This window comes from Halichoerus grypus, chromosome 4, assembly GCF_964656455.1.
Source record: "Halichoerus grypus chromosome 4, mHalGry1.hap1.1, whole genome shotgun sequence".
Classification (NCBI taxonomy): domain Eukaryota; kingdom Metazoa; phylum Chordata; class Mammalia; order Carnivora; family Phocidae; genus Halichoerus; species Halichoerus grypus.
Genome location: NC_135715.1, coordinates 133,474,055 through 133,496,542, shown reverse-complemented (window position 1 = coordinate 133,496,542; position 22,488 = coordinate 133,474,055). Strand labels below are relative to the sequence as shown.

General features: G+C 39.7%; 1 protein-coding gene and 1 pseudogene across 1 annotated transcript in view; one reads left to right on the top strand and one right to left on the bottom strand.

Annotated features, from left to right (window-relative positions):
* Positions 1 to 22,488, bottom strand: part of MYO3B (myosin IIIB) — a 394,785-nt gene that overhangs the window by 52,198 nt on the left and 320,099 nt on the right. The window lies entirely within an intron of this gene.
* Positions 2,969 to 6,389, top strand: LOC118519708 (large ribosomal subunit protein uL15 pseudogene; annotated as a pseudogene).

Sequence of the window (22,488 nt, the reverse complement as noted above, 5' to 3'; positions counted from 1 at the left end):
GAACCATCAGGCAAAGAAAGAGATTACTCTGCAGGATGGGTTGATCCTGATTATCAGGGAATTGAGGCTATGCAATGGGGGCAAAGGGGACTCTGTCTGGAACCCAGGATCTTTTGGGGGTACCTCTCACTACTTCCGGGTCCAATAGTCAAAGTTAATGGCAAACAACAGTAAGTAGAAATATGAAGAACCCCTGAAGATTCAGACCCTTGTCAGGTAAAGAATCTCACAAGGTGAGATCTTGACTGAGAGATCATAGAGTAAGAAATAAGGAAATGATAAGCATCAGCTATATCTTAATGAGCATTTCATTTACAGTAACAAACACTACAGCAGCTAACACATTTTCTTCTTGCTTTTCTTGGTTCCTGTCATCATCACCACAGTGACAGACTTTCACCCTGGCGGTGAGGGTTGATTCCAACAGTTGCAGTTAGTTCCATTTTGCCTTGTCTCATGCTACCAGAAGTAGCCTCACTGTGTTCCCCCAGATACCAGCACCAGCTGGACACGACCCTACTCAGAGGGCTGGGTTTCAGCTCCATGAGACTCCTCATCCAAGCCTAAGTTCTAACAGTCACAACATCTTCTCTTTGCCTCTCAAGCTTGAGGAGTGGTAGCCGCTTCCTAAAGTTTTTATCTCTGGGATACTACAGTGCCCCCCTTTTGCCTTTTCAGTTCTTTAATGTCGGTTAACAACTAAAGAGTTGTTAAATTCTGTTAAAATAATTGGCGTGGTTCCCGTCTCCTGACTGGACCATGACCGATAATGAACACTGCTGTCTCCTCCAAGTCCATTCCACCCCTGCCATAAGGCCTAGCAGTCATTATTTGGGAGAGATGGAGCCCCCAGATCCAGGGATGGGCCCTAATAGGTCTATGTCAGGGTAACCCCATTCCCTTCCTTACCGTAATTGGTGCATACTACGCAGGCACCAGCCAATCAGTCTATAGCACTCCCCTGGCTACAGGGATTGGTTAAGGGTAGTCCAGTCAGATTCTGGGACATGGAGGCTCTATTGCCACATGAATAGAGTTTTGTTTAGATGTAAAGTCAACAACTGCTGCTAGCCTTTTTGCCATCTTCAGAGGAACCAAACGGAGGATAAAACTAACCCATGTAGGATGGCAGAGTTAAGGGAATTGCGAAGAACAGAGCCTGAAGTCCTGACCAAGTCATACCTCATGTACTCAGGACATTTCAATTAAGCGAACCAATAAATCTGCTTTATTGTTTCAACTAGTTTGAGTTAGGTGTGCAATTATTGGCCAGCAGAAGCCTTACAATGAAGTCATCTTCAATTAAACATATGTGTGATCATAAAGGACCATGCAGGCTTCTTTAAGCTGCAGTTTTATATACATGCATTAGCTCCTCACAGGGTATATAACCCATATAAGGTGAATATGGTAAAATATTAAAGAGTGGTTAAATCCTTGACCTTTGTTTGACTTCAGCTAGAATTATCCTTTCTAACCTGTCTCCCCTTTATACCCTAAAAATACCATAAACCTTTACCTGAATAGGAAAAGTTTTTCTAAATTTGTTCTTTTGGTCGTAAGGGCATAGAAACCTGTTTGTTTTTTAATTTTTTCATTGGTATTTCTAATATCCGGGGGATATGAATTCAGAACCATTAGAACACATACAAGTCTTAATTAATTACAACCTAGAAGTGACTTAACTTCCATCAGCTTTGCCTTCAGCTCTTTACGTTAGCATATTGATAGGCCAGTAGGAGGAAAAGACCTGAGGACAGTCTATCGTTATTTCCAGCAACCTGAGATCTTGAAATGCTCTCAGGGCCTCTGCCCTCCCTCACTGGTTAAACACTGTGAAAGCCTCAGCCTCTTGCCTTTGACTCTTTAGTGAGAAGCAAAGACACATAATAAAAATGGCCTCTCACATTTGCATAGTGTTTGAGTTTTCAAAATATTTCATATAGGTAATTTAATTTGGATACCCAGCTCTCCAGGAAGTGGACAGGGGAGTTACTGCCACTTTGCTGACACCAAGAGCCAGGGCTGTGACTGACTTCTCCTTCTGTCCCCAGCCCAGCCTAGCAAAATGTCCTTGATATAATTCTCGGTGATCAGGAAATGTTGGCTAGTGAATGAAAATGAAAGACAAGAGAGTTTCAGCTGAGAGTTTTTCCTTAAAACATTCTTGGGATTGTAGAGCGAAGAGCTAGAACTAGGACCAGAACCCAGGACCTTTGGCTTTAGTTTTCTGCCCTTTTTCTAAGTAAGGCTGTAGTCAGAGAGTAGGCCAGCTAGGAGAAGAAGCTCTAAAGACCTGGAAGGGACCTGGGGCAGCAGAGAAGCTCCTGCGGAGAGGGGTTGTCAGGGACCACCTGTCAGACGAAGGCTGACAGTTAACCACCTCACCAAGCCTTCATAAATGGACTCTTCTTTTGACAAAGCTGACTACATGAATGTTACTTCTTCTAGCTACCTTGCTCCACATATGGGGTGCTTTCATAAAGGATTATTAGGACACCAGGCTTCTGGTGTTTTCACATATTAGCCTACAGGATTGGCTGAGGGTATTTTTAAAAAAGGAACCACAAAGGAAAGGGTACACACAAAATAAAAGTGATGAGGAAATTAAAACAAACAAACAAACCCACTGATCCTGACTACATCTAATGGTGCCTAGGGAGAAAGTCAAAAGAGCACTGTACCGGAAGTCTGGAAGCCTGGGGCCAGCTGAGACTCTCACACTGATTGCCTTGTATCTTGAGCAAGCTGTTAAGTTTTTGGACTCTTCACTTCCTTTTGTAAATTAAAGGGTTGAACCATTCAGAGATCTCTAAAGATCCTTCTAGCCATGAGATTATAGGAGTCAATGGGCACAGTAGAAAAGGGTTTTCTGTTCAAGCCTTGCCCCTGCCACTTACCATTTGTTAAATCTGGACAAATTCTTTCTTTTAAAAAATAATGTGGCTTTTTTGTCTGGGCTGCCAACATGCCATGCAGACTGAGGAAGACCAGGAAACTTCAGAACCACGCAAGCCACGGCCACATCGGCAAGTACCGGATGCACCCGGGAGGCCAGGGTAATGCTGGTAGCATGCATCACCACAGGATCAACTTTGACCCATAGCGCCCACGTTACTTCGGAAAAGTTGGTATGAGGCATGACCACTTAAACAGGAACCAGAGCTTCTGCCCAACTGTCAACCTTTATAAACTGTGGACCTTGGTCAGCGAGCAGACACAGGTAAATGCTGCCAAAAACAAGACTGGAACTTGCTCCTAACATTGATGTGGTGTGACTGGGCTACTACAAAGTTTTGGGGAAGGGAAATCTCCCCACACAGCCTGACATGGTGAAGGCCAAATTCTTTAGGAGAAGAGCTGAAGAGAAGATTAAGGGTATGTGTGTGGTGGGGGGGCTGTGTCCTGGTAGCGTGAAGTCACATGGAGAGAGGTTCATGAAATGCTAACAAGTGCTTAAAAAAAATATAGTGTGTATTCTTTTCTTCCTATTACTAAAGTATTATATACATACTATAGAAAGTGTAGGGGGATGCCTGGGTGCCTGGGTGGCTCAGTTGGTTAAATATCCAACTCTTGATTTCGGCTTAGGTCGTGATCTCAGGGTTGTGAGATCCAGCCCAGAGTCAGGCTCTGTGCTGGGCGTGGAGCCTGCTTAAAATTCTCTCTCTCTCTCTTCCTCTGCTCCTCCACCCCCTCTAAAAAATAAAAAAAAAAAAGAAAAGAAAAAGAAAAAGAAAAAGAAAATGTGGAACACATAGGTAATAATATTAAGGTAGAAAATAAGGACCTCTTACAATGTTGTTACTCAGCGGTAATTGACTATTTTAAGGTATTTCTTTCCATAAGGTAAACTATAATAACCCTTGGGCCAAACCTGCTGTTTTTGTATGACTCATGAGCTAAGAATGGTTTTCACATTTTTAAAAGGTTGAAAAAATTCAAAAGAGTAATAATATTTTGTGGCACATGAAAACTATGTGAAATTAAAATTTCAGTGTCCCTAAATAAAGTTTTATTGGAACACAGCCATGATTATTTGACTATGTACTGTCTATGTGGCTCTTACCCTACAACAGCACAGCTGAGCAAGAGACCCTATGACCCACAAAGTCTAAAATATTTATTACCTGGTTCTTTAAAGAAAATATTTGCTGATCTCTGATACAGATAAAATAAATATAAATATGTAGGTGTATCTAAATATACATGAAAAATTACATCATGTATATTCTATTCTATTTTTTTCTTTTAACATTTAAATACAAACACTTGCTGGTAACTAAATATTCTTTGTAAACATGGTTTTAATAGCTCCCTAATATTACATCACGTAAGATGTACTATAATTTAAACAGTCTTCTTTTGTTGGAAATTTGGTTTATTAAAATTTTTCACTTACAACTGCCACAAACATCCTTAGGCATAAATATTTGACCATATCTCTGATTATTTCCTAAAATTAGCTTCCTAGAAGTGAGATGACTAGCATAAAGTATACAAACAGTTATATACATAGTCAAAAATGTACCAGGGTATACACCCATTACTCTAGGTGAATGAAAGTGCTTATTTCCCTGTACCCTTCTGAGTAATCATCATCAGAGCAGAGAGGGGGTGGGAGGAGAGGGAGAGGGGGTGGGAGGAGAGGGAGAGAGGGAGATTAAGACTGAGATCAAAAGTGATGTTAGGTCCAGGGTCATTTGCCTCTATGAGCATATTTTCACTTCACTGAAATGGGGGTAAGAGTTCTAGGAGCTAAGTTTTGCTTTGAGGAAAAAAATTGTGAAGGCATTTTGTAAACTGTTAAAGCACAATCACTTTCTCATAATTATTATCATGATTTTATGAAAGCTATATATACGAACCAGCCAGTTGTTCATCCTGAGGGGAAAAACCCAACTCACCATAACTGTCCTTTTTACAAAAGAATCAGGTCTTAACTTTACAAAGAGTATTTCATCCCTGTGTTACATTCTTAAAATTAGACCCATGTGTTTCTTTTAATTACTATTTGATATAGTATTAATATTCTTATTTATCTTCTGCATGCCATATGGATTAAATTCTCATTACCTTTGATCTTAATACTTTTAAAATATGTAAATCAGCAGACACTGTCTTTAAAGCAGTGTTTGCATCCCTGTCTATTATTGCCTTGGGCAAAAGGAAAATATCTGCATTGCAAAAAATCCCCAAATTGTGTTGAAATCCTGAAAGCCATATATTACACTGGTCAATCTCAATTAATTAAATAATGGCCAACTGAAAATGAAGCCAATTAGAATTAAGTATTGCTTAAAACTGACAAAGGTTAATGTGAGCCCACCATGCGTGCATATCATCAAGATGGTCACATTTCAAGAACAAAACTAGTTCAAGGCTTTGTAATTTACTTAACTTCAGCAAATAGAACACAAGAAAGCTTTTCTGTTTAACAAACATATGCATGCTATACTAAGTGCTTCAGTGTTCTGAAAGTCTTTTTGTTTTGAGCGATAGCAAGTCATTTCACTTTCTTGGTCCTTAGTTTCTTCTACCATAAAATGGGGTGATTGGCTGATGAATTCCAAGACATATTCTACTCTAAGCACTAACAAGAAACAATTATAAGGCAGTTACTGAACACATTTTAAAGGAACTTTAAACTTAACTGGGACTATAGTTACTAATTAAGTGAAGAAAAACTGGAGAGGGGAAAGGACAACTATCGTTTTGATGGAAATTAATCTTAAACAGGACCATTTATATATCTACTGACAAGCACACTTAATCATTTAGACTTGTTTTCCCTTTTCTTAAAAAAAATATATTGTGAAAAATATATTGGCATTATCTTCTCACCTCTTAACTTGAAATACTTTTCTAGCTTACGCTAGGACAGTGATTCCCTCCCCTTAGAGCTTATTCAATTAATGATACAAAATACTTTTAGGAGAATTTTGTGTCAATCAAAGGTCTATAACCTGTATGCCACTAAATACCAGAAATTATTCCTGCTTATTTGCAAGATTAATTGCTTTTTGTCAGCTGTTCATTTTACTTTAAAAAATAAACAGGTTCCCAGACTCATAATGGAATTGATAGCCTTCTTGGACCATGGGAAGGCTTATGTTCTTAAGCCCAGATGTAGCTTTTTCTGGAAGAATGCAATCATGTGTTCATTTCAAATTAATCACCTCAGTTGCCGCTCTATAGTTTCTGTACTTTGACTGACAAGCATCCTACATCCTACTAGTTATTAGATAATGCATTTTTGCAATTCAGGCAAACTTTGCTGGTACAACTTAGTCTATGTACATAAAGTATTTCCTAGAAGCAGTCCAATCTCCAGAACAACAGATATCTTCTACCGAGAGTGGTTCTGCTTTAGAGAGTTTACAATCTAGCTTAGAAAATATAAAGCTTTCACTTTAGCCCTATCCCTGACTAGTAAAACACATAGAGAGACCAACTGTGCAAGGCACAGCTGGGACATCAAATATGAAAGATCGGAATTTATATGGCAAATTATTAAGGGATAAAAGGGCCAGGAATATCTAAAGGAAAACTAGACGTGACATGAATTATTTCTCATAATAGATTGGCCTAGAAAAATGAGAACCAGGCATAGATTTACAACACATATTACATTGTTTGTTTCTTCAGTTAAGCCATATGTTTATAGATATTTATGTTTGTTGAAATTATTTCAAGAAGTGCATCACCCAGGGGCATCTGGGTGGCTCAGTCAGTTAAGCACTGACTCTTGATTTCAGCTCAGGTCATGATCTCAGGGTTTTGGGACTAAGCTCATCATTAGGCTCCCCACTCAGTGGGGAGTCTGCTTCTGTCCTTCTCCCTCTCCTTCTGCCCCTTCCCCTGCTCACGCTCATGCGCTCTCTCAAATAAATAAATAAATACATCTTTTTTTTTTTTTTTTAAAGCAAGTGCATCACCCAGTGGAATATCTGCCATGTTGCACCACAGGTGCATTATGTGTAAGCAGGTGCCAACCTTGGCCGTGAAGGTGGGGCCTATGCTGTTGGTGGGTACAGGAAATACCAACCTGACCAGCAGTGTTTCATTTCCATACCAAAAGACTGACCCTTGTTTTCACACTTATTTCTCTAGCATCATTTCATCGTAACTGTAGCTACCTTTGAGACTCGATGCCTTAAAAAACTGTTGAAATGGCACCACCTTTCTATATTGTACTCAGGAAGAGCACAAGCCAGAAACAAAGACATTTCATTCCAGACCCCTCCCTCTCCTAGTCCCACTGTACATCAGTCACCAGGCCTTGTATACTCCACTTTTATCCCCACTGTGGGAATCATTCCTTCTATCTCACTGCTTTAATTCACACCTTATCAACTCTTGCCTGGACCACAGTGACTGCCTCTCTGCTAGTCTCATGTCCAGTTTTGCCCCATCCTATCTATTTTCCACATGGTAGTCAGAGGCAATTTTCTAAACAAGCATGTCATTCTCTGCGTAATATCTTCAATGGTTCCCCATAACTTTCAGAACAAAGATGGCACTCTTTAGTTCAGCACACACGGCCTTTCCTGATCTAATATCTAACTTACCTTTCCAGCTCATCTCCAACTGTTCCTTAGAGCTCAGTCTCAGCTCCAACACAACACCATCTGCTAGTCCTGTAAGAACTAGCTTAGGCTCATCTACTTCTGGGTCTTCCCTAACTCCCAAGTCCACATTAAATGCCCTAACACTGGGCTCCCATTTCATTCTGTGTATAATAATATAATAACAATTATCCCACCTGAGAGCAGGTACAGAATCATATTCATCTTTCTACTTTTATGGCCTGGATCACAGCAGATGACAAATGAACGTATATTCAAGAAATGAACAAGTATTTTAGTTGTTCTTGCTCAAAAACATCCACCAACATCTCCAATTCCTTCAGAAATTACACTTTGCTAAGTGAAAGCCAGCTAGCTAGTCTGATAAATGAAATCTATCTAAGCGTTATCTATCTTGAGAAACAAGGTTAACAGCAGGCTTATAGGAGGTAATTCTAAATCAGTAAGGGAGATGTTACTGGTGAGTCTTTCAGGATGATGGGATAGACATTTATGTCACAAAGACTGCCTTCCAACTATGTTCCCAGCCCCACATTAGGGAACAAGGATAGCAATAGGCTTAAGGTTAAGGCTATGGGAACTTCAAATTCCCGCCTATCATTTACAGATGGGTTGCTGGGTGCTGCTAATTTGTAGAATAAATATACTGATATCTATGTAACAATTGAGAACTGCCTGGAGATCTGCAAAGCCATTAAGAAAAATTGCAAATAAAGAATCCAAAAACTAAGCCAGAATAATATACAAGTGGTTGTCTCTTTAAGGACAAATAATCAGAATGGTCACTTGCTGAATAAGATCAGCACAGCCAGCCATACAATGATTAAGGCAAACCACCCCAAGGTAGGGTTAGATGTCTGCTAAGAATGGAAAGTCCGTGTGTCCAACCCCCCCAAACTTCAAATGTTCAAATCCTAATCCCCAACGTGATGATATTTGGGAGATGGACCTTTTGGGAGGTGATTAGGAATGGGATTAGTGCCCTTCAAAAAGAGAGGCAGGAGAGCTCCCTCATGACTTCTGCCATTGAGAACACAGCAGAAGGATCCTTGTTTGTGCACCATGAAGCAGGCCCCCACCAGACGCTAAATGTGCAGGCACCTTGATCATGGACTTCTCAGCCTCCAGAACTGTGAGAAATAAATGTTTGTTGTTGAAGCCACCCAGCCTGTGGTATTTTTGTCATAACAGCCCAAATGGACTAAGACATATCTTATGACATTGAGTGGAATAAAATACATTTGCCAGGGAAGACAACAGGGCATGGTGGTCCAGAGCCCAGGCTTGGCAGTGAGAAAAGTCTGTGTGGAATCTTGGCTCTGACACTTTCTGGCTGCATGAATGTGGAAAAGGCAGCACCTAACCTTTAGAAGCAGGAATTTCCTCATCTGTGAAATTGGGGCATTCTGTTCTTTTGTTCACAAGGATCTAATATAAAAAAGATTAATTTTATCTCTAGTAAAATATGTTTTTCTAGCATAAGAGAAGAAGCTAAGTAAAAAGACAAACCAACTCAACTCCAACCCTTCAAACCGATAGATACATTTCCTTTCAACACCATAGCTCCTGTTACAGCAGCTGGGAGAAGTTCGTTCTCTCTCTCTTTGTCTTCAGCTGAGATTGTGTATGAGATCTAAATCTGATTCCCAAACATTTGAAACAATAATTGTGGCAGCTCAGTAGATTAATTTTGGATCTTCCCTCATAATCACACCAGTGTCTGAGTCTCTTTAAACCTTTTCCAAGTTAGTTAAATTAGGTTTAGGTGGATGAAGCATTTACTAAATACTCTCATGTTCAAATAATCCACATTACCTTATAATGAAGACATTGTTAAAAGAACCAGATCCTGCAGGGGGGAAAAAAAAACCTGGCAAAGTCACCTGAATTCTAGGAAATAAAAGCAAAACATTTCCACAACTCTCAGTTTTCTATGGATCACAGTTCAAAACTTAAATCTTGAGAAGATAATCCACCTTGGTTTTACAGAGTCTCTCTCTCTCTCTTTCCTAAGGTCCCAGGAAGGAAATGACTCTTCCGCTGTTGGGTTAACACACAATTCAAGTGCAGCTTCATGGATTCTATTGCAAAATCCTTCAGAGGCTGTTGATGTAAGGGGGTGTCTTATTACAGAATCGTTTTAACTTAAGATACCACATTGGTGTGAAGAGAAAAACATATCATTTGAATATTGCTGGAAGCTGCATTTTTTTTCCTGGGGAAATGCAAAAGTGAGACACTGACTTTAGCTCACTTTTAGAAAGATGGGTGAAGAGCCATCAGGAAAAGCTGAATACAGACAAAAAGAAAGATACAGACAAGAGGAAACAAAGCTAGCACGCCAGCGTCCCCTGCAATAATATTCAGGCCCTAAGTCATGCAAAAGTGCAGGCATAACGATTAACAGACAAAAAAAGTGACATTCACAATTTTATGAATTTCTAGTATTTTAAGATTTTCTCTTTTTTTTTTTCTTTCTGTCTTCCCATTTGTCCTCCCCAAGGTTGAAAGGGAAAAAATGGAAGACTGGATGTCTAAAAATATCTTTGGATATTAAACACCAACTTATTTAATAGGACACATATGTCACTCAATTCATTTTTGTAGACCTTGTCCCTGGACATCCAACCTTTCAAAGAAATAGTTGGCTTCCATGGCCGGATTCCTGCTCTAGCAACTGCACTCTGGAATCTAAAAATCTAAATATTTAAATCCATGATCCATGGAATTTCACGGCCTCCTTTTATGCCTTAACCCTAATATTCCAAGATCCAGCTGAAACCACTGTTGAAAGTCTCTGTAATTTCACAAATGAAGATATCTTAGGGGACAAAAGCCTGCACATCTCTGTAAATGTGGTGAGGCAAACTACAGAAGACAAACCTGGGAGCTGGACATTTCAAAGAGCTATGGTTCTCATCTCTTTTTTTTTGAGCAAAAGAAGATCCAAACAAAGTCACACAACAGCTAAACCAATGCCATCTGTGTGGAAACCATATTTTAAACACAAACAAAATCAAACGCTCCATATGCCTTCACTCCCGAACATTTGCTAGAACATTTCTGAGTAGTTATTGTTAGAAAGTCAGCATGGTCAGTGAAACAAAAGCAAAAATGAACTTTTGGGACTTCATCAAGATAAAAAGCTTCTGCACAGCAAAGGAAACAGTCAACAAAACAAAGAGGCAACCCACAGAATGGGAGAAGATATTTGCAAATGACACTACAGATAAAGGGCTGGTATCCAAGATCTATAAAGAACTTCTCAAACTCAACACCCAAAAAACAAATAATCAAGTCAAAAAGTGAGCAGAAGATATGAAAAGACACTTCTCTGAAGAAGACGTACAAATGGCTAACAGACACATGAAAAAATGTTCATCATCATTAGCCATCAGGGAAATCCAAATCAAAACCACATTGAGATACCACCTTACACCAGTTAGAATGGCAAAAATGGACAGGGAAAGAAACAACAAATGTTGGAGAGGTTGTGGAGGAAGGGGAACCCTCTTACACTGTTGGTGGGAATTCAAGTTGGTACAGCCACTTTGGAAAACAGTGTCGAGGTGCCTCAGAAATTTAAAAATAGAGCTACCCTATGACCCAGCAATTGCACTCCTGGGTATTTACCCCAAAGACACAGATGTAGTGAAAAGAAGGGCCATATGCACCCCAATGTTCATAGCAGCAATGTCCACAATAGCCAAACTGTGGAAAGAGCCGAGATGCCCTTCAACAGATGAATGGATAAAGAAGATGTGGTCCATATAGACAATGGAATATTACTCAGCCATCAGAAAGGATGAATACCCAACTTTTACATCAACATGGATGGGACTGGAGGAGATTATGCTAAGTGAAATAAGTCAAGCAGAGAAAGTCAATTATCATATGGTTTCACTTATTTGTGGAACATAAGGAATAGCATGGAGGACATCAGGAGAAGGAAGGGAAAAATGGGGGGGGGGAATTGGAGGGAGAGATGAACCATGAGAGACTATGGACTCTGAGAGACAAACAGGGTTTTAGAGGGGAGGGGGGCGGGGGGATGGGTTAGCCCGGTGATGGGTATTAAGGAGGGCAGTACTGCATGGAGCACTGGGTGTTATATGAAAACAATGGATCGTGGATCACCACATCAAAAACCAATGATGTACTGTATGGTGACTAACATAACACAATAAAATTAAAAAAAAAAAAAAAGAAAAGAAAGTCAGCATGGTCAAGCAAAGGAAGCAAAAAAGCCCTTCGGGAAGTCCTTGGCTTTCCTGCACTGGCCTTCTGTCACACTCTGCTCTGTTATCACCGCACACCTTGTGCATTCTATCTAGGGACGCTACTCTACACTCTTTCTGCCTTTGTGTATTTACTCCCAAAATAATTTAACAGGCTCCTTCTTTTAGAATTCAGGGATTTTGCAAAGCATATTTGTAATGCAGGTTTTTTAGCCTTTGCCATGTAATGACCACACAGCAAGTTAGACTATTTGTATGGCACAGCCAGGCAGACAGAGGCGCTCCGATGGCCCAGTCCTGACTGCTACAGCATCTTGGTAGACCATCATTTACCCACTGCCCAGCAGAGCGCCGGAGGGCCTCCCATAAAGATCTGCGGTAAAATGTATTTGTTTCCAGGAAATGTTAATACTATTACTTCTTTAAAAAATTGCTAAATGGAATATGAATTTTAATTTAAAAGCACATAAAAATGTATGCAACTCTTCATCCCACTCCTAAATCTCATCAAGTTTTTTACAACTTGGCTGTGTGAAGACTACTTAAGACCCTATTTCCAAACACTTGCAGTTGTTTCTGTTCCCTGTAAGAAACAATAAAAGGTGGCTTTTCTACAGTGACATTCTGTTTGTGACTCTGGCTGTGTGTTATTTTTTTCATCGAACTTTCTGCCTGGAGACCTCTCAGCATTGAGAGTGGAGCCATTTAGCAGATCATTCCCTTGCAACCTCAGCCAAAGGCCAAACAAAACAGCTTATGCTGATCAGAAGCAAAGCTCAGTGACTTGTTCTTTGCTGCTCCGGTCCCTGTTAACTGTCTTAAACATTTTATTATTTGACTTTTTATGTACACAAAGAAAAATCATACTTTCAGGTCCAAAGAGAGCTTCAAACATTTCTATAAGTCTTCTTTGAATCTTCCACATTCTTCACTAGAATCACTTAAGATCCACTGGTAAGGGGGGAAAAGTTACATTTTCAGTTGAGAAACTTAAACTCACAAAGATCTTATTGAAATTCTTACTGATTTCATGAACAATCATCTAGTTATAATTTTGGTATTAGAATGACAGTTTCAGTAGAATATATTATTATAATTATTGTAGAGGCTGCTTTTAGGCAACAGGCTTGAGCAATGGAAACCTGAGTAAGGTAAAAGGGCCCACAGTGACCACCGGGCTGAATGCAAACAGGTCCTTTAGGTGATCCACCTCAAAATATCCATAAGCCCTAGCTGACCAATGGGCCACTATACAACCAGACACAGGCACCAAAAAAGGAAAATTCCATACATTTCCATACCTCCTCACTTCCCCCTTAACTATAGCCCCACCACTGCTTCCTGGCAGTCGGTCTCTCCTTTGGTGTCCTGACCGCTGCACCCTTGCGTTGTAGTCAATAAACTTCTAGCTCCTTTGTTCGGCCTCTAGTGAATTCCATCATTGCCCATGCCCCTGGCCTCCACCTGATTGGTCACCCTACACTTATTATTACAAATATAGTATTATTATAGCATGATAATCAGATTTATGTAACTAAACATCAAGCTTGTAACTAAAATCAGTCCCTCTCCTTCCTCTGTTGCATCATTTCATTTTTGCTCTTAGGAAACAGACTCTGGAACGACAAGAAGACATCCCTTCATGACAATACGTGCAAGAAATAGAGTTCAAATTGTTTTAACTGAAGGTTGCTTACAAAAAGTGTATGACCTGTTTCCCACATGCCATGGGCTAGGTGTCTCATTTAAAACTGTCAATATCAAAGGTTAGATGGTTGACAAACACCCCAGTTTAAGTCCTGAGGCTCTGAGTCTGTGACTCATGTACAGAATGCTGCCGTTCTTCAGCTGGGTTACTGCCCTGCTCCCAAACCTGGACTCAATCATGCCGAGATATGAGGAACTCATGCACGCTACTAATCTTACTGCCTTCCAGGAGGCACCAATAAGACAGCAAGACACTAATCAGAAACATTTGAACTTCAGAATTATTCAGAGAAGATTTACTTACTGAGAGTGAGACCCTTTTCAAAATGCCAAACCCATTCACACTTGGTGCATAATTTTTTAAAAATTGAGCTTTTTTTCACTACCATGATCTAATAACTCCATCGATTTCAATATTTTAGTAAGTTTAGTGCAGATAATGGTAATAAATTAGTGAAAAATGCTGTCAAAGAAATAGAATTTTTCTTACTGGCCACTCATAAATCCTTCCATAAGATGGATAATAATATTTATTTATAAGTAGAGCTTCAAAAAATTCAAGTGACAAAATTCTAGCTGTAATGTATATTTAAAATGAGACTAAAATGTAAGTTTTATTTTAACATTATTGCTTATACAATTCACATGGCAAAAATTCTCAGGTGTTACAGTCAACAAAATAATGCCATAGCCATATTTTAAAACTCATTTTTTGGGGGTGCCTGGGAGCCTCAGTCAGTTAAGTATCTGCCTCTTGATTTCAGCTCGGGTCATGATCTCAGGGTCATGAGACTGAGCCCCATGTCAGGCCCTAGGCTGGGCGTGGAGCCTGCTTAAGATTCTTCCTCTCCCGGGGCGCCTGGGTGGCTCAGTCGTTAAGCGTCTGCCTTCGGCTCAGGTCATGATCCCAGAGTCCTGGGATCGAGCCCCACATCAGGCTCCCTGCTCCGCAGGAAGCCTGCTTCTCCCTCTCCTACTCCCCCTGCTTGTGTTCCCTCTCTGGCTGTCTTTCTCTCTGTCAAATAAATAAAACCTTTAAAAAAAAAAAAAAAAAGATTCTTCCTCTCCCTCTCCCTCTGCCCTGCCCCACCACCCCCACTCACACGTGTGTGCTCTCAAAAAAAAGACTAAATAAATACATAAAACTCATTTTTTTTCTCAGTTACCATGTTATGTACCTAAACGGCATTTTCTATCCAGAGTCTTTCTAACTGAAAAACATTACTTTATCCTTCCCTTTGTAAGGGAATTAAGAATAAGTCTCTTAACCTTCTATTTTAGATGCTTTCTTACATTAAGTGATTTGAACACATTCTGTTGGGAATTACTAAGAAAATAAACACTGAAACTTGCAGAAGTTTCTAATTCAACATATTTTCATCATTAAAATCCAAGCATATTTTAATGTGCTGATATAAAGACCAATTTTTCAAGTTGTCTTCACTGATTACTATAGCCAAATTCTTTTGCAACAAAGGTTTGGGGATTTTTCAGGTGTGTTGTAGGAAAAATATTTGAGCAGAGGAGAGAAGACATTAAAGCAAGCTACACCCTCCTTTTAGTTGGTCCTGAACCATCTCTCCAGACCATGCTAATTTATCTAACATGATTATGCTTACCAATCAGATGATCCAGTTTGGTTTCCTCTCATCCAAAGCATTGGATAGAGGTAAATATAAACCACAGAGCAACCTGATTCAGTCTACCTGCCCCTACAGACTTTTCCAAGGCCCACTACTAATCTCTTTCTCCAGTCTTATTTGGAGACTGCATTCATTTTCATAATAAATTTGACTGTATTAAAAAAAAAACACAGAAAGAAAGAAATCCCATTTCTTAAAGTCTCCCACTGTTCTAGACAGATGGCTGTGCCCCATCTCCTAAGCTCTAGTCCCATGGTTACCACTGTTGACCAGAAATATTTACAATATGCAACTAAAGTGCAAGATCCAAGATGCTTTTTGAAACAAAACTAATTTCCTCCAAAGAGACTACCCATCTGAATTAATTTATCACTTGACAAACATTTATTAAGTACTATTATGTGCTAGATACCATGTCCCATGTCAAGCACATCCCTGTTTCTCGGCTCGTTCACCATCATTCTGAGTGAGAATTAACATCATTGAGTTGTGTTTATACATCAATACATCAGTCACAGAATAGAATGCACAGCTTCCGATATTCTTATCCAATCATGTATAGAGGATAAGATTATAGAGCAGGTATAGCTGGGACAAGAGATAAATGAGCAGACGGCCCTCTGAAGAGGTTGTTACCCTGACACAAACAATGTTATGAATGCTTGTTTCCTTGTATTCCTGACAGCCTATGCATCATCTTTTTTCTTCTAGTCTAACCTGTTTGATAGGCAAAAAATAAATTTTCATTTCTCATATTAAATTTTAAGGTTGAAAATTTTTGCATATACTCATAAGTCATTTATATTTTCTCCTTTTACGAACTGCCTTTTAAGTTGTTTGTCAATTTCTTTCTAAAGGAGTGTTTGGGGGAGCCTGGCTGGCTCAGTTGGTGGAGCATGTGACTCTTGATCTTGGGGTTGTGAGTTCAACCCCCACATTGGGTGTAGAGATTACTTAAAAATAAAATCTTTTTAAAACTCTCTTATTTTTAAAGATTTTATTTATTTATTTGAGAGAGAGAGATAGCGAGAGGGAGAGAGCATGAGTAGGGGGGAGAGGGAGAAGCAGGCTCCCCGCTGAGCAGGGAGCCCAAAGCAGGGCTCCATCCCAGGACCCCGGGATCATGATCTGAGCTGAAGGCAGACACTTAACCAACTGAACCAAGTCCCCCAAAAATAAAATCTTAAAAAAAAAGGACTGTTTGTTTATTTCTAAAGTTTGAGGTGGTGACAGGCAGCAATGGAGTGGAAAGCATAAGTCCTACTAGGATGGAGGCTCCAGCCATTCCAATCGGATATTAAAAGAAAGGGAGATATAGAGGATTCGAATACTCAGGCAAAACCACAGCAGAACCTTAGGCTATTATGACAATAAAACCAATTTATGTATACTATCTTACATGCTTTATAAATGTAGTTTTTAATCATCATATATTATTCTACAATAGAGCTGTATCAAATTTACTTAATTGTTCTCCTTTTTCTGGATGTTTTAGAAGGGCAAATTATTGGCATAAAGGATTTGAATAATTTTTTAAAGGCTCTCAATATACACGGCAAAATATTTTTGCACAAAAACTGTTCCTTTATACTTCCACCAGCATTCTAATAAGATGTGTCTTTTCCATTTCTCCTACTTCTAGACTCTACCAGAAATAGCTTCATTTTGTTTGCACAAACTTTCTCCACAAGACACTTGAATATGTGCTTTGGAATTTTATAGCCATCTCTTGTAAGTGGCCTTTTTCTTGCCTGCAGGCCTTGACATTCCATGAAGGAGTGAGGCTAACTCTCATCATTCAGGAGGGAATATCTGATTCATAGGACTTGAGAATTCCCAAGTTCAGAAACAAGCATGAGACAATGTCCTGGGCATATGTGCCTCAGATGATTAAATTCTACCTAGGATACTCTGGTTTCTCTTCAGATCGTATAAATCTTTCGCCTTTTAAATTCTACCTAGGATAATTACTACTAATTGTCTATTCAACTTCCATTCTTTCCTGTTTCTTTTGCAACAGAACCCTTATATCATATGGGGCACAATGTGATCAACTATGTTTTCCAGCTTCTCTTGTAGATAAAGGAGGCCCATGAGATGTAAACAGAAGTCACTGGGTAGGGCTTCTAGGAAAATCCTTTTTGCCCTTTTGCAAAGAAAGTAGCCATGATGATTGGATCTCTAACAGTCTTCTTGGGATCATGAAAGAAAAGGCAGGGGAGTTGCAGAGGCTTGGCCTCGCCTAACATTCTTGATCTTCTGAACCAATGCCAGAAACTGCCTACCCTCCCTGGACTTCTGGTGACATAAAGAAAGTAAACATTTGTCTATCGAAGTCACTGTATTTCAGTGTCTGTTTATTAAAGCAGAGAACAACTCCTAACTGATGCACTATTTAAAAAAAATCTTCCAGATAAGTATTTTTCATTTCTATGGGATATGGTGTGAACTTTATATTAGGAATTAAAGTTATATTGGGCTCCTTTTTTTTTTTTTTTTTTGAGGGGGATGCAGAGTCACAGATGGAGAGAGAGAATCTTAAGCAGGCTCCGCATCCAGCACGTGGAGCCCGATGCAGGGCCTGATCTCACAACCCTGAGATCATGACCTGAGCCCAAATCAGGAGTTGGACGCTTAACCGACTGAGCCACCCAGGCACCTCTATATTGGGTCCTTTTAAGTGATGTAGCATTCCTCCCTTACAGATCCATTTTCCATCCATTTCCACCATCTTCTCTGCCCCAGAAGCTGATCTGTATGGACTACGCTGGCTTCCCAGTGATTTGGCCACTAGAGAGCCCTAGCAAGAAATCAGAGGGAAGGAAGAGAGTGAGGAAAGAAAGAAAATATTCTCTTATTTCCCAGCTCCCTCTCTCTGGTGTTGTCTTGTGTTGAATATGTCCTTTGCTAAAAGTCATCTCTCTTCTCAAGGCCCCCTCCTCACGTGGCCCTCTCCTTCTGGGTTCCAGATGCCACACGCTTTCTTTGCCCCTTTAGGTATGTATGTGTGGTAACAGCTCTACTCCTGCCCATAACCTCTTAGTTTAATCTCTTTAATTAAACAACACCCAATTTATCCTAATTTGTTCTGTCCAATACATTCCTTGTTTTATACACACATGCACACACACATATATTCTAGGATTTAAGGAAAGGCCATAGGCCCATACCTGCCAGCCTCCATGTCAAGGTAAAGAGCATCAACTGTAATAACAGGATGGGCAGGAAAACACTTTCAAGGGGTGAGTAGACTTAAGGGAAGTATGTAAAATGTTCAAGTGGGGATCACAATCAAATCTTGAAAAACACTTCTTAAATTTAGCAGAGACTGCAATCATTTTACTGGTGGTGGGGAAGATGATAAATATCTGTCAGTGCACAGAACTTCATTTTTCACCCCTGGCATCTTCTCATTATAGAATCCTGTAACTTTAGGGAATTCAGGCATGACTTGGTTTAACCTACTCATCTTTCTGTGAGGGCTAATTTACTGCCTAAAACCAAATCCAAATGCCTTATCTCTAGACATTCAGTCAGGTTTGTTGTTATTTGGAGGTTTTATGAGTTTTGTGGGTTTTTTCCCCCTGTATTCTGATTCTTCTCTAAAGTCTACATAGTTATAATACAGCCTTTAATAAAAGAAAAATTAAAGACCATTTTAAATCTCCAAAACACAACATATGAGATTCTGGGGACCATTATTGTTCTTATTAAAATTAATAGCCTCAGAAGTCCTAGGGTAGCATCTAAGTTCAGGTTGGTATTAATGAGAATCAGGAAAAAACTGCTTTCAAGGAGAGCAACAATACAACTATATGTTGCGCATAAATTATCTGAGCATTTAAAAGTGGCTCAGAAGACATTAACCCCGCTTTGCAGGGAGTTCAAAGTAAAGTGTTAAATGATTTTATCTCAATTTTTATTTCCAACTTTCATTCTAGAATTTTCTTAAGAATCCTCCTTCTTAGGGGTGCCTGGGTGGCTCAGTCGGTTAAGCATCTGCCTTGGGCTCAGTTCATGATCCCAGGGTCCTGGGATTGAGTCCTGCATTGAGCACTGCATCAGGTTACCAGCTCAGTGGGGAGCCTGCTTCTCCCTCTCCCTCTGCCCCTCCCCCTATTGTGCTTTCTCGTTCTCTCTAAAAAGTTCTCTCTCAAATAAATAAATGAAATCTAAAAAAAAAATCCTCCTTCTCTATTAAATATGAAAAACTGAGCAATAGATAAGCAATATTTTTTTGATAAAAAAAGGGCTAAGATGATGGAGAAATAAACACAGGGCTCAATGTTTCAGTCTTTTCAAGAATTTGGAGGTTTTTAATTTTTTAAAAGGGATCAAATTTTTTCTTTATTAATGAAGAAGGAAAAGACTATAGTAACCTGCCTTGGCATTTCTGAGAAGCCATAGCCCTATCCTTTTTAGATGCACGTGCATCTTCTAGTCTAGACCCAAGGCCTTAGATTCTGGCACAAAACTTTCCTGAATGAAGCCACGGCTTTTAAGGGTCATTTGATGAATTATAGAGCCAAAGAACTCAAACAGAAGTCTGAGAAAGCTATAGCATTCTAAAAATATTTGAAGAACTACCATATATTAAAAGAAGTAGTCTTTTTTTTTGTTCAGTTATTGGGAAGAAAAAAGAAACCCTTCTATTAAGGTTTCTAACCATGAAATTGATAGTCTTCAAAATTAGCCAATTCCTCTCACTAGGATAGAGATTCTTAACCAGGGATGAAGACACTGATAGAACATGAAGGTGTTCAAAGAGTCCTTGAAATTATATACAACATATTTCTAGGGTCAGAGTACATGGATTCCATTAGCTTCTCCAAGAGGCTCATGATGTAAGAAGGTCTGCAAAAAACTGTATGAAACCATCCTGGTTGACCATTTGTCAGAAATGCTGAAGAGACAATAATCACTCTAAGGTCAATGCTTATAATTTGCTGGTTACAGATAATGTAAGCAAAGCCTTTACGCAGTGTGTGTTCTATCCTCTAATCACTCAGCAGTTATTTATAGGTGTCCCTTATGCTCATTTGGGTTGATTTGCTCAGAGTGATAGGTTAAAGGGAGCATCTATTCTAACTCCCTAAGGGGAGAGACAACAGGATGTACTTTTTTCCAGTGCCTCCCCACAGTGTTAAATAGAAACTGTGACATGAAGTGGGGGTTCCATTAATGGACGGATTAAGAGGATGTAATCTAGAGTAAGGCATGACCAGCCCAAAAGAGACGAGAAGAGCTCTGGTCCCCAGGTGGCAACCCAAGTTGAAAATCAGAAGGCAGAGTACAAGTGTGATGCTGTGAGCTGAACTATCCTGAGCATGGGTAAATAGAGCAGTGAAGGACAAATGGAATGGACACTTTGTAATTTGATCCTCGGAGATTTGGAGTGGATCCTTGGATGTTCTGTCCCCCACCCACACCCCAAACATTCAGGACCTTGTGTAATGAGTTAGCATATGAAGTGTCCTTTGGAGGACAAATCAGTTAAGAACAGAAACAAGTCTAGAGCTCTTTGCACTTATCTGATTTCTGCATAAATGCAGAGTTTGACATTTAAAGTTGGTGTGTGCCCATTGGGAGAGCCCAGCCATTGTGTCCAGGCATAAAAACTTCTCCTTTGAAATTAGGATAGTATGTAAACTCATCCCTTAAGAGCTTTGTAGATCTCTTGCATTTGTTTCTTGGACCTGTTTGAATTTGTTCTTTTAAATAGGCTGCTTAGAGAAAATACTTGGCACCGATTTAATGAAAAGGGATATCATTAATTTCTTCCTTTAAAAAGGAAGGGTCCCTTTGGGAACACGGAGTCTTCATGTATACGTCAGACAAACCCAGCCTAATGTCTAGGTAGACTGGCTGTTCTAATTGCTCACTGCTAAGCAGCTGAATAGACCCTTTTGGATAGTGAAGAAAGGAAATGGAGATCTGAGTTGGTGGGAGGGGTATAGTCCTTATACCACTTAGGTGGATTAATGAAACAGAACTCCTCCCATTACACAAATTGCCAGACCCAGAAAATACCAACAAATTAGTCCCACTCTTCTTAAATGCAGTAAAGGTTCAAGGTGATAAACTCTTGAGACTTGTGGTGACATCGAGGAAAAACCAAAAGCGGTTTATAGAAATCTTAGCATACTCCATAAGTCTTGACAATTTGAAAGGAAAGGAGGAGTTGTTAACTTGGAAATTGCTACTTTCAGAAGTGATTCTCATTTGAGGGGTAAGAAATCACAGCAGCAGCTAAATGTTTATTAAGTGCTTACCTTGTGCCAGGCTCTATTCTCATGAGTTAAACTGATAATCTGGAGTCTTATTTTTGTTGTTGTTGTTGTTGATTGTTGTTGTTGTTTTAGATTTTTATTTATTTGAGAGAGAGAGAGAGAATACAAACAGGGGGAGTGGCAGGCAGAGGGGAGAGGGAGAAGCAGGCTCCCCACTGAGCAAGGAGCCTGAAATGGGGCTCCATCCCAGGACCCTGGGATCATAACCTGAGCTGAAGGCAGACGCTTAACCGACTGAGCCACCCAGGTGCCCCTGGAGTCTTATTTTTGAAGGACAAGTCCTGACTTGGAGTTCCCTCAAAGTTGCCAGAGCATCACACACATATAAACACACACACATACACACACACACACACATGCACAAATTCTTAGGAATGTGGATCAGAGACCAAGGAAGTTCAGGCTAATCAAAGGGTTAAATGCCAGCAAAGTCCTGGAAAGACAGGCAAAATATAAGACCGGAAAGGTTTGGGGCTGGTGGTGGGCATTGCTCAGAGAAGTCTAGTTTAGGATAGAATGCAGACTTGAAGCAGGGGAAGAGAAAGTCACTGTGAATTGTTCTTGCTTGGAAGTAAATTGTGGACTCATTTAATGTCAGTTGTTTATCTTGAATTTTTCCTTCCTGTCATTACCCCAACTTCATCTTTATAGTTCAAAAAGAAATATATCTATTCTTTTAAAAAAATAACAAGTAATTTTAATGTAAATCTGACAGCAGTCCAAGCTAAACAGACACCTAAACCTCATGCCAATAGTCCCCGAGGCATGGTTTTATGTCCCTTATTTTGCCTGCTTGCCTCTGAACCTAACCAGGAGAGAGCCCATGAAATCGTATACCCTGACCAATACACAAACAATCAAATAGCTTGGGCATAAAGTAACAGACTTCACAGTCTACTGCTGCCCATAGAGCTAACTGTTCAACCCCTTGAGCTTTCTATTTTCCCCTCTTCCTTTGTAGAACAAAGAGGAAAATACATGTGAGAAGCTAAAATGGTTGTCCAAAGAACCATCAAGAATA